This window comes from Corvus kubaryi, unplaced genomic scaffold (assembly GCF_017639235.1).
Source record: "Corvus kubaryi isolate FWS band 111438036 unplaced genomic scaffold, C.kubaryi_AGA036_p1.0 37397, whole genome shotgun sequence".
Lineage (NCBI taxonomy): Eukaryota > Metazoa > Chordata > Aves > Passeriformes > Corvidae > Corvus > Corvus kubaryi.
This window is the reverse complement of record NW_024581136.1, coordinates 18,952,244-18,968,941: the sequence shown is the minus strand read 5'-3', so window position 1 is coordinate 18,968,941 and position 16,698 is coordinate 18,952,244. Positions and strand designations below refer to the sequence as shown.

The 16,698-nt window shown below is 42.5% G+C and overlaps 1 long non-coding RNA gene across 1 annotated transcript; it reads left to right on the top strand.

The window, feature by feature from the left end:
* Positions 1–1,615: 1,615 nt before the first annotated feature.
* Positions 1,616–15,472, top strand: LOC121671079. Its single transcript, XR_006018379.1, has 2 exons — positions 1,616–1,701; positions 14,725–15,472. It is a non-coding gene; the product is annotated as an uncharacterized LOC121671079 (long non-coding RNA).
* The last annotated feature ends 1,226 nt before the right edge of the window (positions 15,473–16,698 follow it).

Genomic DNA, 16,698 nt, shown 5'->3' with positions numbered 1-16,698 from the left:
TGAGCTCCCCACAGTGCAGCATTCCCTGGGAAAGTTCCTGGATTTTATGGAGCTCTCAGATTTGGGTCTGGATGGCCCCTGAGCTCCAAAATATCAGAATAATTAATGTCAGTTTGTTTCATGGAGGGAAGGAGCTTGGAGCAGCCTGGGATAGTGGGAGGTGTCCCTGCCCATGGCAGGGGTGGCACTGGATGATCCTTAAGATCCCTTCCAACCCAGCCTATTCCAGGTCACTGCCTCAGCGTTGGACATTCTTTATTCTGAGGAATTTCATTCATTTCTTCAACAGAAGGATTTTTATAAGGTCCTGTTTTTATTGGTTTCTCATGAGTGCAAAATCAGTCAGCTAATTGTGTTTAAAATGTGCAGAATTACGTAAATGTCACAAAAGAATCTCACCAAAATTTATAGGTCCTAGAAAATGCACTGATAACCTGGCTAAACTCTTACTCAGCATGGCAAGCATTTCATTCAATCTTTGTGGAAGTAATGCTTGTGTCATTCAGGAATATAATAAATCATAATTTAAATGTCATGTCCACTCACTAAGTTTTAGAAAACTCAAGCTACTCAGTTAAAGAAAAAAAATTATGAAAAACCAAGGAATGGGGAATTCAGGGATAAGTCCAGTTCCTGGAAATTAAATCAGTATGTGTAAGTTCACACAGACAGGAAAAGCAATAGCATTTGTGTGTGCTTGTTCTTAAGTTCTTTACAGCCTTTCATAGAATTCTAGATTATCAATTATATATTATGACATTTTCCTGTGTTAAAAACTTGTGGGGGGGTTCTGATTTTTTTCAATTCTTGGAACTAATCTTAAGCACCACTTCTCAAATTTAAGAATCCCAGGCCCTGCCTGTTCCATAACTCACTAAGATCACTCTCCAGGAGTAACCAGAACTGCAAGGTTAATAATTTTTAAATAGTGTTCTAATTTACTTTATTGTATATGGCGCGGACATTGCTGTAACAGCAATAACTACATTGGAACTAGGCAGAAATAATTTGGGGAACATCATTTTAGCAGCTGTGGCTGAGATTAGAACAGACAGAGCTTGTTAAGTTCAAAGTTATTTGTCCATTGTGCTGCTTCTGATTCTGCACTGCGGGAGGAGTTCAGGTTGTACAAATGTGCTTTTTGTTCAGCTGCAGGAAAATTCATTCCAGACAAAGTCAATAAAAACAGGTCATTTTCATCAAGTTGATGTATTTCTCCTCAGTTACACTATTACAAATCAATGGGAGTAAATCCATAGTTAAGAGTGTAACTTGCATAAGGATCCAGGGACTTCTCAGTGGCTGGACAAAAGTGCAGAGAAGGAGTAATCAAAGTTTAATGTCTGAATCCTTCCAATGAGAAGATAATTTCTGTTTCATGTCAAAACCTGTGATCAGTACAGAAATTATCTATAGGATTTATTGCTTTAAACCCTCAATGTAATGAATTTATTTGTTCCTCCTCCCTTATGGAATTCTCTGCCCCTATTTGGAGCAGCTTTTCCACAGATGATTTCATTCTGTGAGTGAAATGTAGCGGCAGAATTTGGGGAATTGAGGTGGAAGGTGAAGTGGCTGAGGATGGGGGTTGATGTCCTTTAACTTCTCTGCTTTGGGAAGTTTTTCCTTTAGGAAACTCAGGAAAACAATGGGTGTCCCAGCCAGCCAGAGAAGGATTTGAAGGCGCCTTTCAAGATAAATGTAAGTATGCAACATGAAATAATTTGTTTTACCTACGTGAGATGATTTCTGAGAGAACAAGTTGAGAGTATTTGTTTGGCTGATGGAAAGGATGAAACCTGAGGTGAAGCTGAGAGAACAGAACTTGACTAAAATACGTCTCTTACAGAGAATTTCCCTAATTAAATTGAAAAGTTGGCACCTCTGTCAGTCTTGAGCATTGAAAAGAGAATAATTTATGACTCGTGGCAATCCCTGTTTAATGGTACAGGGCTCAGCTAAAACATTCCCTGCACCTTTGGAGATCAGATCTGCAGACCTAAGACCTGGAATTCATAAAATCCAGGAACACAAAGTTATTTTAAGGTTGGCAGCTTTCAGTGAGGAAGGTCAGGACAGTTCCATTCCATTGGTGTGGCTGTCCAGGAGGCACTCAGTGAGCTGGATCTGCTGTTTATTGCTCATGTCTCTTCCTGAGGGAGTTTATAAATTAATAACCACATTCCCATTTATCCTGAAAACTCAGGAGAGCAAGATTTGATCTGTTTTAAATACAACTCTTTAAAGTTAATTGTGTAAAATGGAACATCCCCTAGTTTAATTCGTGTACTGACTTAATTTAGGACACAAAATGCACATGGATTTGGGAGATATGAAGTATTTTAGGATTTTTTTACCGAATTCCTTGATACTGAATACCAAGCGAATCGAATCAGTTTCCATTTTGGTTTTGGAACTAAACTCCAGACAGTTCCTGTACGTGGTAGGAATTTGCTATTTTCCTAATGAATGAGCCCACTCAGGAGAATCAGAAATTACTGCTGATAATTAAAAAACCAGACAAAGAAACATTGTGGGGAGAAAAGAAGGTACAGCAATCGAAACTGAATCAGTTAGAAAATTGCAGGCACCATGAGTTTGGTGGTATTGGTTTATCTGTCTCAGCTGGGAGAGCAGACACCAAAGATCCTCTCCAATATTGAGGCGAGACACTTGTTTTTCATTAGCTGGCTGATATTTATCATTGAGATCAAGATTTGCCTTCTTGTATGGGGGGAAAATCTCAGGATCCAGATTTTTCAGTTTCTAAGGGGGGAGACTTAAGAGTCACAGATCTGTCTGCCTTTAAAGCTATAAAAAAATTGAAAATTTAACCTCTCTTCCTCACCACCTTTGAGAAATTTAATCTGGACATGACTAAGTTAAACTTAAGAAGTTTTGTCTGACTCAATACAAGCAGTCAAGTTTAAGACTTGGAAATATTTCTTGGATTTAATAGAGAAAGGAGCAGGTTTGGTCATTATTTGTGTGCCTGAATAGTGTCAAAACCTCACTTGTAGGATTAAATACGACACAGAGCAGGACCTGTCAGTCCAGAACTGGAAGAGTCAGCAGGGCTGGGTGAGTGCCAGGTTATTCCTGAAATTATTCTCATTGCATGGGTGCTCCCATCTCGAGGGATCACATTCCCAGTGTTCCTGCAGCCCTTCAATCAAGGAGGAACTAAGACAGGGAGTGTTTTCAGCCTGGTAAATGAGGTGTGGGCAGAAATGTGGAGCTCCCAGTTTATCAGCAGGATGAAGTGGGAATGGAAGTGGGGAGTTTATCAAACCCCAAGTAACTGGAAGGAGCAGGGGTTTGCTGGGTCGGTGGCAATATTTCACTGAGGCTTTGAGACAAACTCAGTCCTGCAGCTCGAGTGGCAGTGATTTTTACAAGGTTTTGATGAGGGGACATCTGTGGCTGTAGCCTCAGCACAGTCCGTGTCCTTTATGGCATCAATAATTTATGATTATTTAATGGAGACCTGCAGAATATAAACCATTCCTGGTGGGGGATGACTTTATTGAAACCATCTTCTGGGGCTGAAGAGTCTTTGAAGTGTCTGCCTTCAGTGGAACACTAAGTAACGGATCCATTATAATTTTATTGTTGCACAAGAGAAAACCCTGTTCAGCTGTCGTCTGGTGGAGAGGGTTGTAACATATCACTTGCTTTTGTGTGAACAGAACAATTTCTCATCTCTGGTCTGCTCCTGAAAAATTCCCAGTGTGACTTGAGGAGAAAAGCATTTAAGAATTTACATAATATCTATTTTGAAACGTGTCTAAAGAAGAGCTGATGTGTTGCTCAGATAGGGTTCAGTAAAAATGCACAGCCCCAGTTCTAATTTCACATCCTCCACCCTCCTAAAACCAGAATAATTCTGGTGATTTTAATAGAATTAATAGGGTAGGACCAAAGATGTCACATCATCCTTGATTTGTGAAGGATAAATAACCATTCTCTGTGGCTTGTGTGTGAACTCCCTGCCTCAACCAGTTTGGAGTCTCTTACTAAGGTGGTTTCAAAGAGAGATGGAGAAATCATTATTGCTGAAAATGAAAACCCAGAGTGAGAAGTGAAATCTTACAATCCCAGAAAGGTTTGGTTTGGAAGGGACCTTAAAATCCTCAAGTGCCACCCATCTTCCATGGGCAGGGACCCCTCCCACTGTCCCAGGCTGCTCCAAGCCCTGTCCAGCCTGGCCTTGGGCATTGCCAGGGATCCAGGGGCAGCCACAGCTGCTCTGGAAAACAGATCCTTTTATAAACCCCGCTGAGTTGTGTTCACCCTCTATTTTTCATCAGATAATGCTGATGGGAATCATCCTCATACATGGGAATCATCCTCAGACGAATACTTGGGAATCAGTTTGTGTTGTTTCTACTGTTCACACATCTCCTGGCTTCAGGATTCTCCTAATAACTTGCTTTTTAAAAAAGAAAGAGTAATGTGAGAAAACAAATAATGAGCAAAACACCTTCTGGACTCATATTATCCTTATGATCCTCATCCTTATTATTTGACATATATTCCAATGTATTTTGGATCTTTTTCCTCAGCCTTGGCAATAATTCAGTTTTCTATAGATCCTACAGCCTTCCAGGAGGCTTTTTTTGGTGTTAATTCCCCCTGAAATCAGCTGAGTTTGGCTAGGGAATTCTGAAGGTTAGAAACCCATTTCCAGTCTCCTGGAAATCTTTCCATTTCCACTGTTGTTGCAAAGCCTTTTTTACATCCCCATTATATAAGTTAAATTAAGAACATGGGTCTAGTCGTAGTCATAATCAATTTTCTGATTATGTAGAGAAGGAAAAAGTGCTGGAGCATTAACAATTTTTAAAAGTACATTTAAATCATTATTCATTTATAGGGTTGCATTAATTTCTGAATAATGCAGCACTGGAGATGGATGATTCACAGCCATGTAAAGTCTTTTGTAGTCGTTTAGAGCCTCATTATTTGAATCTATCACTCACTGTTTCCACCCACAGACGCTTCTTGAAGTGAGGAGGCAAAACCACTCTGGTGCAGATAAAAGGGAGAGCCTGGCAAAACAAATACAACAACAATTTTAATTAGGCTGATGTTCCTGAATTCCCACAAGGTGAGCAGAGTACGCTGGCAGCCATTCCAAACCCAGCTGGAGCAGGGCTCAGCGCTTCCCAGCCAGAATGAGGGGCTGGGCCCAGCTGCAGCACCAAGCAGGGGTCACAGCTCTTCCCAAAAAAAGGGGCTGAGGTTCTCCAGCTGCAGGACAAGTGGCAGATCCAGGTTGATGGGAGAATTTGCTGACTTAGCACATCAGGCGCCAAAAATGAACAAAAAGTGAACCCAAACCAAACAGTGAAGACAGAAATAATAAAAACCAGGAGACACCTGTGGAGCCAGAAGCCGCTAAGGCAGGAGGGAGGTTGGCTGCAAACTGCTGACTCAGGCATTGCTTCACTTTATTTCTACTTGATTTGCAAAAAGGGATTTTTTTTCCTATTTGTTTCTTCAGATAATGACACCTCTGCATTGATTTTTTTTTTCTTTTTTTTTACTTCTTTGTTTTCTCTTTTGAAAATTTGATCTTTTGTTAGAGGTAGGGCTGAGTTATTAATGGCAATGTGAGCCTGGTGAGGGAGGCTGGGGCACTGCATCAACCCCAAACAATGAGTTGGGTTTCATTTCACTCCCCACGGAGCAGATGAGAGAGATGAGCAAGTTCAGGTGAAGTACAACCAAGGGCTTTGATGAAAAGAAAGAAAAAAACATCTGCTAAATTTAATATGAAGATTTTGGTAGCTCTTTAGGAGTTAATTTAGGAGCCATTTTTTAACTTCTTCAGTGCAGTTATCAGTTTTCATATAGAAGCTACAGGAAGCAGGAATTCCTGTGTAAATGCCTTTGGACAGTTCTTGCTGGAAGAAAAAGTTATTTTTCAGACAGAGAAATTTTTTTTCTATGTGTATTCATTATCTTAAAAGGTGAAGGATATTATTCTTTAATTGCTGGCTTAACAATTCACTATGTCTTTTAGTACACCCTTGGTGCTCAGACTCTGCCATAAGTTTCTGTTGTCTACCTGTATTTTATCTCGGATCGCAGAATCCCCCAATCCCAGAATGGTTTGGGTGGGAAGGGACCTTAAAGCTCATCCCATTCCACCCCTGCCACAGGCAGGGACACCTTCCACTGTCCCAGGCTGCTCCAAGCCCCATCCTGGCCTTGGATATTCCAGGGATCCAGGGACACCCACAGCTTCTCTGGGAATTCTATTCCAGGGCCTCCCCACCCTCACAGGAGAGAATTTTTCAGTGAGAGGATTTGCAATGCCAGTGGTGTTTAGAGAGACAAAACCCCTGGAGCTTCTTCTCTTGGAGCTCTTGAAACTTTTGGAGCTGCTTCTTGCTGACCTTTGAAAATGAGAGGAGATCAAGGCATGTGTGTGACTGTAGGATGTGTAGAAGCTCCCTGGGAGTAATGATTGAGACATTTGTTCTTACACAGAGGGTTCTGGCTGTTTATTTATTTATTTGCTTCTGGTATTTGGGCAGAGATACGAAAAAGCTGCAAAGCACAGCTCAGTTTTAAAGTCTGACACTCTGGAGAGCGTGCTGAGATCAGCACCCTGTGTATTAATCCAAAGGTTCTCATAAATAAATTTCCACCCTGTTTATCATTTTCCCAGGAAGTTTAATTTTTTTAGGAAGACAGACAGATTTTTGGCAGCTGGGCTGAAATGAATCCAGCCTGGCTTGTGCATTCAGGAGGAGCATTGAAGGCTTTGTGTGGTGCTGGGCAGAGCCTCTTCTTCCTTCCCATGGCGAGAGCCCCAGTGGGACCTTTTGGATCATGAAAAAAAGGGACAAAATAGGAAAAAAATAGGACTTTTGGGCCTAAACCTGGCAGCCTGTCCTGCTGGTGGGAGATATTTGCCTCAGCAGCAGGATTTTCCCTACTCAAGGGGCCAAGATGCTTTGCAGAGTGATGGAGATGACAGAAACCCTCTCTGCTGGTCATCCCTGTCCATAATTATCCATACCTGCCGTGTTTCCACTCCTGAGGAGGAGGGGACAAGCAAAGTGACCTCGTGCTACCTGTGAGCAGGCCAGTTCCTCGTGGTTTAGCCCAAAATGGTCACTGAGGGCTTCAGCCCATGGAGAACAGGGAATTTGGGGCACTTTGCCATTAAATGTTCCTCCCTCCCAGCTGCCAGGAGCTTTAAAAGAGGTTTTCTGAGTGGTTTCTGAGCTGAACCTGCAGGGGTAGGGTTTGCAGCAGTCATCTCTCATTATTCCTGGGAATATTGGAAATGAGGTGGTGACTGCTCCTCCACAATAAAGTGTGCACAGGAAGCGAGCCATGAATATGTAAATGAAGCAGAAACCATTAATATCAGATAAATTCTGCAGCTCAGTGCTTTCTGTGTATCCAGAGCCGGCAGATTGGCTTCCCCAAGGAAAGGCAGGGTATGGAGAAGTTACATTTCTATTACCCAGTATTTGCATAGAAATGATTGCTTCCTGTGGGGCTGGAGGCAGGGGGAGAGGGGGAAAAAGGAGGGAGTGCAGTGGTAGAACACCACGATATCCTGATTATTTTTCAAAGATGGAAAGGGGGACTTGTTATATCCACTCATGGTGGTAATGATGTGGTTATTAAAGGTGTAATCACCTTGGAGCAAGGCATGTTTTTGATCTGCCTCTTGCCAAAAGCTGGTAATGGTTTGTGATCGATTTTTAAAAATACCGAAGAAAAACCAAAGCAAAAGGGACAAAGCGCGCCCCCCCCCAAACAAAACCACAAAGAAATCCAAACCAAAAGCCCCCAAAAATCTATTTTCTTGTTCTTAGAAAAAGCCAAACTTACTCTTAAGTCCTTGATGAAAGGCACCGTAGGGGAGCCAGGAGCAGAGTGAGACACTTTCACACTCGGGAGCTGCTGCTCTCCTGAGCGTGTTTGAGGGACATCAGCACAGAAACGCCTTGCACATGGAATGGAAATCACCAGGCACATTTCTAACAAGGGTCGTTAAGTCCAGAAATGCCAGCTGGGACTCTGGAACTTCTTGGAGCTCATGGAGGCTGCAGGAGTCACTTGGGTGCTTTTGGGGTGGTGAGTGGAGCAGGAACGAGCCAACAGAGCCATGCTCCCTGCACAGCCCATCTCTGGTGCCTGGGAAGGGCTGAGGCTGAGCTCTGGGATCTTCTTCCAAGGGGTTTTGGAGCGTTCCAGAGGAAAAATAGCACCATGTCCCTCTGCTGGCCTCGCTAGCAGTGATTTAATGGGGGGTTCAAGTCTTACCATTGATCTAGGCTGGCTTAGCTCTCATTTGTCATTGTTCCTGCATCTTTTCCAATTGCTCCTTGCCCAGAACTGGGATGTTCTACAAACCCAGTGGGAGTCAGGAGTGGTGGCTGAGGGCAGGTGGAAGCCAGGCCAGACCTCTCAGTATTTATTTTGGAATGGGGAAAGGACAAATCAGTCAGTCACGTGAGTTTCCTGAACTGTGTAGTGCGCAAACAGGAGCTGAGTCCTTCACGGTCCTGGCACAGAAACACTTTTCCCTCACTGAAGAGACTTAGAGGAGAACATTCTCATTACAATTTTTGTCATGAGGACAGATTGCTGGCTCTTTTTGCATTCTCATTAAAGCCTCTGTCAGCAGCCATTTGGAATTTTAATGCTTTATATTTCTTGTAATTCACGATGTTTGGGCTGTGAGGATCTGACCTTTCCACTGCTCTGTGGTTTGACTGACTGAGTGCTTCTCCCTCAAGTTGCCTCCCATTTTTTGCCGCATTAAAAGGAGAGGTAATTAAGGAAGATGTGCATGTCTGCTCATCACTCCTTTCAGGGGTGCAGGTCAGACGTGTCCTATTGTTGCAGTGGAGTTGAGGTATTCATCACCTCGGGTGAACTTACAAAGCATCCAGTTCCTTTCTCGGCGTTCATTGTTCTCAGGTGTGCTAAATGAGGAGAAAATATGCAACACTACTTCTCAGGCATGAAAATTAATGCTCAAGACAGAAATTCTCTGTAGCAGAGGCTTTGCATGGAGCCTGAGTGTTGGCTGGGGTTTCAAAATAGCTGTTTTCAACAACTCCATCAACAGCAGATTCCCTCACTCTGCTGAGTAACTCACAGAGAAATTTAATGCATTTCGTGAACACGTTCTAACAGAGTTTTCAGTTTATTAAAGCTGCTTTTGGTGATTCTCAGCTGTGGGTAGTTCCATAGGCTTTGTAGTGGCATTAAGGAAGTATCTCCACTGATATATTATCCCAGCCTTTGACTATTGCTCAGGTGCAATCCTCTCCCTCCCTGACATTTGAATTAAAGCATTTGCAGCATGCATTCCTGGGGAAAAGTCCTGGATAAAATCCATTCCTGTTTGGCTACACAGCTTGGGAAGCCACAGCCTGCTAATAAAAACAGAACTCTGGAAAGGAGTTTAGAGTTTACAGGCACCTATTTCTGAGCTTGCCACGTTTGTTAGATCTGAGTGCTCTGAGTTAATGTGAAACACTACAGACATTCTGTGTGGACAGAGATTTTATTCTTGCAGGGAGAAATCTGTTGTGAAGTTTAGCTCATCTTGCATTTGTCTGACACAGCCTCTGTTCAGTGCTTTTTGTTTGGTGGAAAAGCGCTCTCATATGAAAGGGGTTCTGCCTTGTTCCAACAACCTGCTTTCCTCCTTCTCTGGCCAGAGGTATTTTAGCTGTTTCTTTATAACATAATGATTCTGGTAACGTTTTGGTGCTAACATCTGTATGGGACTAACAGGAATTGATACCAGAATAGCAGCACCTCTGGCTTTGGAGGGGGGAGAGAGCCCAGCCCCAAGGCTGAGTGTGACACCAGCATTTCCTGGTGGTTTTGTGGGAAATTTTGGTGTGTTGGGCTGGTAAAATTAGATGCTTAAAGCCATCTCTGGATGGCTTCAGTGACTCAACCGAGCTGAACCACCACCAAACTCTGCTTCACTGGGGTTTTTGGTGTGGAAATGGCCCATTCGAGCTTCAGCCTCTTCCAGCCTCACCCCACATCTTCTGCCATGATCCCATTGCAGAGCTGCTTTTGCTCTCTTCTCACCAGTTTTAATGCTTGGCAGAGAGGTAAATGAAGTATTTTTGGTAGGCTGATTGGATCCTGTCTTGCTCTGCCCACAGCATCTCGAAAACTGAATTTATTCTCGTTTAGAGAGCCAGTGTTTGCCATCATTCCTGCTCCATCTCTTCCCAGATTTCTCTGAGGGTTTCCTTGAGGTGCTGCTGTCCAGGTTTCTGACTGTAAGTGAACCACCTGTTTATTGCTCTGTGCCTTCACCTGATCATAGATCACCCGTGGATCACCAGTGCTGGTCCCAACATTTTATTGTCTATAAAACTCTGGAAAAGAACATTTTCATATGCAGAGGTAAGAAAATCTTGGGTGTTGTCGTGCTGGAGGATTGCAAAACTCTGTTAGTGACAAGGCTCCATCTCAGAGCACTTTGGAAAGCTGCAGTGGTGATGGGACATTTCTTTTCCCATGGCAAAGATTTTCTGGAGCTGGTGCCAGGCATGCACTTAACCAGAAAAGTTAACTGGATCATCCCCTAAGTTTATGGAGTGAATTCCTGGATGTGTCTGTGCTCAAGGGGATCCAGACAGAAGCAGTTGCTGGCTTCTGCCATATCACCTTCCATCTCCAGAGGGGTGGGGACTCACCCTCACCAACACAGAACCATGTTTCCAGTCACTTGTTTCTGCCTCTTACGCCAAAAAAAATCTCAGTTTAACTCTTCTTGGAGATAAAAGGAAGGAGCAGAGTTGCTCAGGCATTTAATGTGGGTGTGAAATGCTTTGGAAATTCAAATAGGTTCTGTTTAATGCCACTTGGGCCTTGCCGTGCTCTACAAAATACAAGTCCTGGCACTTCAGCACCTCTGTAATGGTTTAAAGTTACAGAAGAAGCTGAAGTTTTGTAATGTGGTCCTAAATCTGAACATTTCTAATTTCAACCACTTCATCTTTTGAATTTATTCACCCTATAAGTTCACTTCAAAATTCAGTGATGAAGCTCTGAGACAGATAACAAAAACAATCAATCAGCTTGTCAGGCTGGGAATGAAAATGCTGATTAGGAAGTGAAACGTTGAGGAGAACAAATAAGAAATTATTCAACAAACTCATGGACTTTTGTTACTGAAATAAAAGAGTTCTGAGCGACCTTCTTTGGACACATTTGGTTGTGAAAGTTTCTTGAAATTCCTCTCTGGCCTGAAAAGATAGGAAAAAACAGAATTAAAGACCCTTTTGGATAAGGCATTCACTTAGGTCAGAGATTTGTGTTCCTATCTGAGCCACCTCCTAAAGGCTGAAATCCTGAAATACTTCAGAAAGTGTTTCCAACCCAAGTTTTGTTTGTTTAATTCATCTTCTCTCTGGTGGTTGCTGTGGTGATGGAAACTCCTCTTTGTGTCGTCCCAGCAAGGATGAAATTCTTCTGGGAAAAGCTGTCCTAGGTCACTGTGTGGTCTGAAAATTCACAAGGAATTCAGACCAGTGAGATCTCTTCTGCTTTTGCTCAGGGAATTCCCACTGAAATCTGGCTGGGGCAGCTTTGTCACCTCACTTGCACAGAATCTTCTGGAAATTTGAGGAGCAACAAGAGAGACTCAGCTCAAAGTCATGACTTACCACTTTCATTTAACTCTCCTGAGCATCTGAAGAGCCTCAGATTAATCTGCAGAGGGAAAACTCTGCTGTAGGCAGGGGGAGAGCACGAAATATCACCTGGCAAAGGTGAATCTCTGGGCAGATGGAGTTTCAGATACAAAGTGGCACTGAGATTAAACTGTTTTGTAAAATCAAGCACAATGTGTATTATTTAATGCCTGCTGGGGTGCAGCAGCAACTCCCTGAAAAAATGGGGTGAAATTTAGTGTTTCATTGGTTCACTTACAAATTTAAAGCAATTTATTGTTTAAATGGCTATAGCAAACATCTCCTGTCCCCTGGCTGATACAATTTCCTTAAATTGCTGCCTGTTTGTGGGAGCCTCTGTCTTTACATTTTGCTTTCCAGTTTTTATTTCGAACAGCAGATAACCCATTATTTTCCCCTGCAACTTGCAAATCTGCTGTGTCTGGATCCCTGTGAGCCCAGCAAAGGCCATTTCCCATTTTAAAGGAATGAGAAAAGTCATTGTGGGAGATTCATTTCTGCTGCCCTGTTTTTCTTATTTATTCCTAAAGTTCTGCCCATTTGCCACGAGCTTCTTCACATTTCAGGAGCAGCCAGTCTTCTGTGGGAACAAATTGTGCTATTTACTCCTGTCCTCAGAGGAAAGGAATGGTTTAGGGGGAGAAATGTCCAGGACAATGAGGAGAACTGGTGCTGAGTATTCCCAGCTGGGGAAATCCATCTCAGGGAAATTGCTCTCATCTGAAATCAGGGGATGTCATGGAAGTAGGGACTGATTTTTAGCCTGGTTTTTGTGTTTCTGTAGCATCAGAGCCTGTGGGGAGGAGAAGCATGGCCTGGGCATTGCTGTGCAAATGGTTTGCTGCTTTGGGGGGGAAAGGTGGCAAATGGGTTTTTATTACATTTTTCAAATGTGATATTTATGCATATTTTCTCTTTTTGTTTAAGGGGAGATGTCTCTGTTAGGAACCAAGAGGGAAACAACAAATTTAAATGGGAAAAAAACCAATAGGGTTGTTTGAATTTGCAAATAAATCTGTGCTGTCAAAAGCTTCAGCCCCAAGCCCCAGTCCTTACACTTCTCTGATAACATTTGAGATGTTGCAAGGCTTGGTTTGTTTCAAAGTAAGTAAAATCCAGGACTTCTTTCCTATTTTGTTTTGGCTGGCTCTGCACAGCACTCCAGAGCTGTGCTGACGTTCCCTGAGGACACTCAGTCCATGTGGGATGTGGGGATCCCTAAACGTGTCACTGAGGTTATTCCACTGTTCTTTATTTAAATGGGAAAGAACCATGGAGTTGTCAAGGTTGGAAAAGACCTCTGAGATGATCCAGTCCAACTTTCAACTGAATCCCACCCTGCCCACTAAAACATATCCCAAAGTGCCACTTTCACTCATTTTTGGGCACCCTCAGGGTGGTGACTCCAGCCCTGCCCTGGGCAGCCTGTCCCAGTGCTTGGTCACTCCTTCAGGGAAGAAATCTTTCCTAATATCCAACCTGAACCTCTCCTGGCACAACTGGAGGCCATTTCCCACTGGATAATAAAGGAATGATGTGGTAGGAATCCTAAAGGTGTGGGGCTTAGGCCAGGCCCCGGACAAAGTGGGGTCCAGTTCTTTAAAAATCTCCTCAGGGACCTCCAGGCCTTTGAAACTCAGCTTTTAGTGTATTTAACATGACTGGTAATGCCTCCCAAATGCTCTTTCCCTACATTTCCTTTGCATGTGGCATGATTCCATTGGAACTGGTGACAGCCCCTGGCAGCAGTGAATCCTGACAGGAAATCTCCCGGTTCCTTTTTTTTTTTTAAATTGTAGGAATATGTTGCAGGTGACTGTGGCTATAAAGACCTTTCTTTCAGATAGTTTCTGTTTGTTTCTCTCTCCTTTTGCTTTGCAAGAGGAATAGCCTGTGTGGTAAATAGAATTGTGTGCTTTCCCCTGAGCAGATACCCCATAAGCCTAATGTGGATGGCCTGGATTTGAGGACAGCCCAAGAAAATTCATTTCCTAAATCCAAATAGGCTTCTGGATGAGCTGTGGCATCACCCTGCATCTCTGAGAGAAGTTCAAAAGTTGAGTGGGCTGAGTTTTTGAAGTAAAAAAATTCAACTGGCTTTCCTGGGTGGGTCTTGGAAAAGGAAAAATTCCTTGTAGTTCTGCAGGAGTGGGATTTACTGCCCGGCCAGCGGAGCAGGAGCCTTCAGGAAATGGTTTCTGTGCAATCCCATGGGCCAGATTTTCCTTACCAGTCTTGGAGAAAGTTACAGAAAACATAAAAAGCACGAAGTCAAATATATTCTTGAAATTTCCAGAACTGCCTAAATCTAAGATTTGACTACATCAGATGCTCCACTTTTCCCTCAACAGTTAAAAAAGGATTGAAAAGAAGCAAACAGGGAGTCTTTTAATTAAAGTGGTGAACTGTAATTATTTTGGTTCTCTCAGCATTTGGGAGAGAGCTGAAGTGTGATATTCCATATACACATATGTACGTGCATGCACACTACACTCTGTACAATCCAGCCTCTTTGATTCCTGATTTTTTGGCTTTCAGCTCTGTCATCTGCATAACGTGGTCCCACAGCAATTAAAAAATGGTCTTTGTGAGATCCTCAGAGAAACCTGTCCCTGTGACTCAAGAAATTGAATCAGAGTAGCATCACAATGGGAAGATTCTGGGATGGAATTGGGATTGTGAGCTCTTGCAGGATTGACTGGGGAAGCTGGTGGCTTCCTGAAGCCTCATCCTAAAGGATCAGTCTCCTGCTGGCCTGTTTCTCCTCCTCCTTGTAAACACAACAGAGAAATTTGGTTTTATTTCCTTTCTGTTAGGTTTGAAGTGCTGCTTCTCCCAGTGAGCTTTAAGGAACTCTCCATACCTCAAGTTTGGTTTGGGGCTTTGTCCTGCTGTAGAAACCCAGTTCCTTATTTAGGGTCTAATTCACATACGAGAGTGACTCCTACAGTCTGTGAGGCTGTTCCTTAATTTTTCTTCTGGAGTGCACTCAATAAACTCGATTTTTATTTCATTTTAGGTTTGCAAAGCATTCCTACCACCCTGGAATTTGCTCCATCCCTCGGATCATCCTGGTGCCTCCTCTGAATTTGCTCCAGCAGCTCCACATCCTTCCCGTGCTGGACCCCAGGGCTGGGGCAGCTGAGCACAGGAGCAGAATTCCCAAATATTCTTGGCTTTGTGGTGTGTGGCTTAAAAGCAGAGAGTGCTGGGGTTTTACCTCCAAGGAAGGTGTTCAGGAATGATGTTCCTTGTGAGCTGTCTGCCTGGGAACAGCAGCTGTGATCAAGCTGGCTTTGTTTGAGCCAGACAGGCAGGCAGCTCCTTCCCAGCAAACAGCAAATTCCTGAGCAAATAGGTCAGGGAATCTTAAAAAGAGAAAAGATCTCCAAAAGAAAGAAAAAACCCCATTTCATCTCCCAAACTGTGCCACCTCCATCTCTGCGGCCATGGCAGAGAAGTGAGCAGGAACTTCAAAAATGCAGATTTACTCTTCACACTTCAGTGCTTTTCTCTAAAGATGTTGGTGTGAGGTGTCTGTAGTTATATACAAATAAACATGCATAGCAAATATGTATTATAATGTTTAACATGAGTATATAAAATAGAAGGTGCATAATAAATATTGAAGTATAATATAGATATAATTTTAATATGCATGCCTGATACCAGAAACTGAAGTGTCAGCATAAGCCAGCAGGTGTTTGCATGGATTCCTGGTCACTTATTTGATATTAACTCCACAAACAGAAAGAAAATTAAGAAAATATAAGAAAGAAATGATGAAATAAGAAAATTAACCCAAAACTTTATTAAAAATATAACTTGAGGCCTGGGCGCACATATATTATAATAATTTATGACCATCTAAGTGTGTTTTACTTACCAAGTGATGTGCTGTATTTTATAATATTTTATAGTTTTCATATTTTCACATTATATTTCATATTTTATAATTTCAATTGGCTTGGGAAGTTCTGAAATGAATCCTTAAGTGCTGCTTGCTTTGCCAGGTGAGCCCAAAATGCCTGAGACAGCTCCTGGCTTGTTTTCTGTCAGTCTAAACTATTTTCATTAGCTCCTGTAACAAAACAAAAATCTTAAAAACCTCTTCATGTTTTACTCTTTAAGAAAGGAGTACTTTGAAATGAAACATGGGAAGTAAAAAATAGCAACAATTCTGCTTTGAAATGCTGAAACAAAAGAATTGCCCTTTGATGTCTGCTCAAAACTTTTCCCCCCTCAGATGAGACAATCCTGTGAATTAGATATAAATAGTTCTGGTGACCTCAATCTGCATTTTTCCACAAATATGTTCTTACACCTGCATTTTGTCCCTGTTCAGCAGGGTTAAGAATCCCATCCCGCCCAGAGGGAACAGCTCAGAAGTTCGTGAGATCACAAATACTGCTATTAATGGATCAGATCTTTAAATAGGTGTTTGGATTATCTAAATATATCCAAGCTGCTAAATCTTCGTGTTCACTGCTCATGAATTGGCTTCCTCCTGGGTTTAGACTTTAAATTCGTTAAAGCTTTAAGTTTGAAGGTTTTTTGGTGAGATCTCTGAAAATTTTTGAGCGTTCAAAAAATACTCTTCATTCCCGTCATCAGTGTGGGAGGTGATTGTGTTTAATAATGCACAAAACCTGCTGGATTTCCAAAAATTTCCAATAACTTTCTAGGATATTTTGCTCCCAAATTTTTCCTTTGCTGGAGATTTCCTTCCTGAAAGGATGCGGTTCTGAAATCAATTCCTGCAGCAATCCCTCTGCCTTTTTTTCCTCTCTTCTTCTGCCTTTTTCTCCTCTCTTCTTCTCCCTTTCCCCTCTGCCATTCCCATGGAGATCAGTCCAGGATTTTCAATTTGTACATGAGGTTTCTCAGGACAAAAGAACCAACCAGCTCCATGGATAATGAGGATGTGAATGTACCAGGGGGTGTAAATCTACCAGGATGGTAAAAATTATTCCAGTTGGCTGCTGCACAAAGC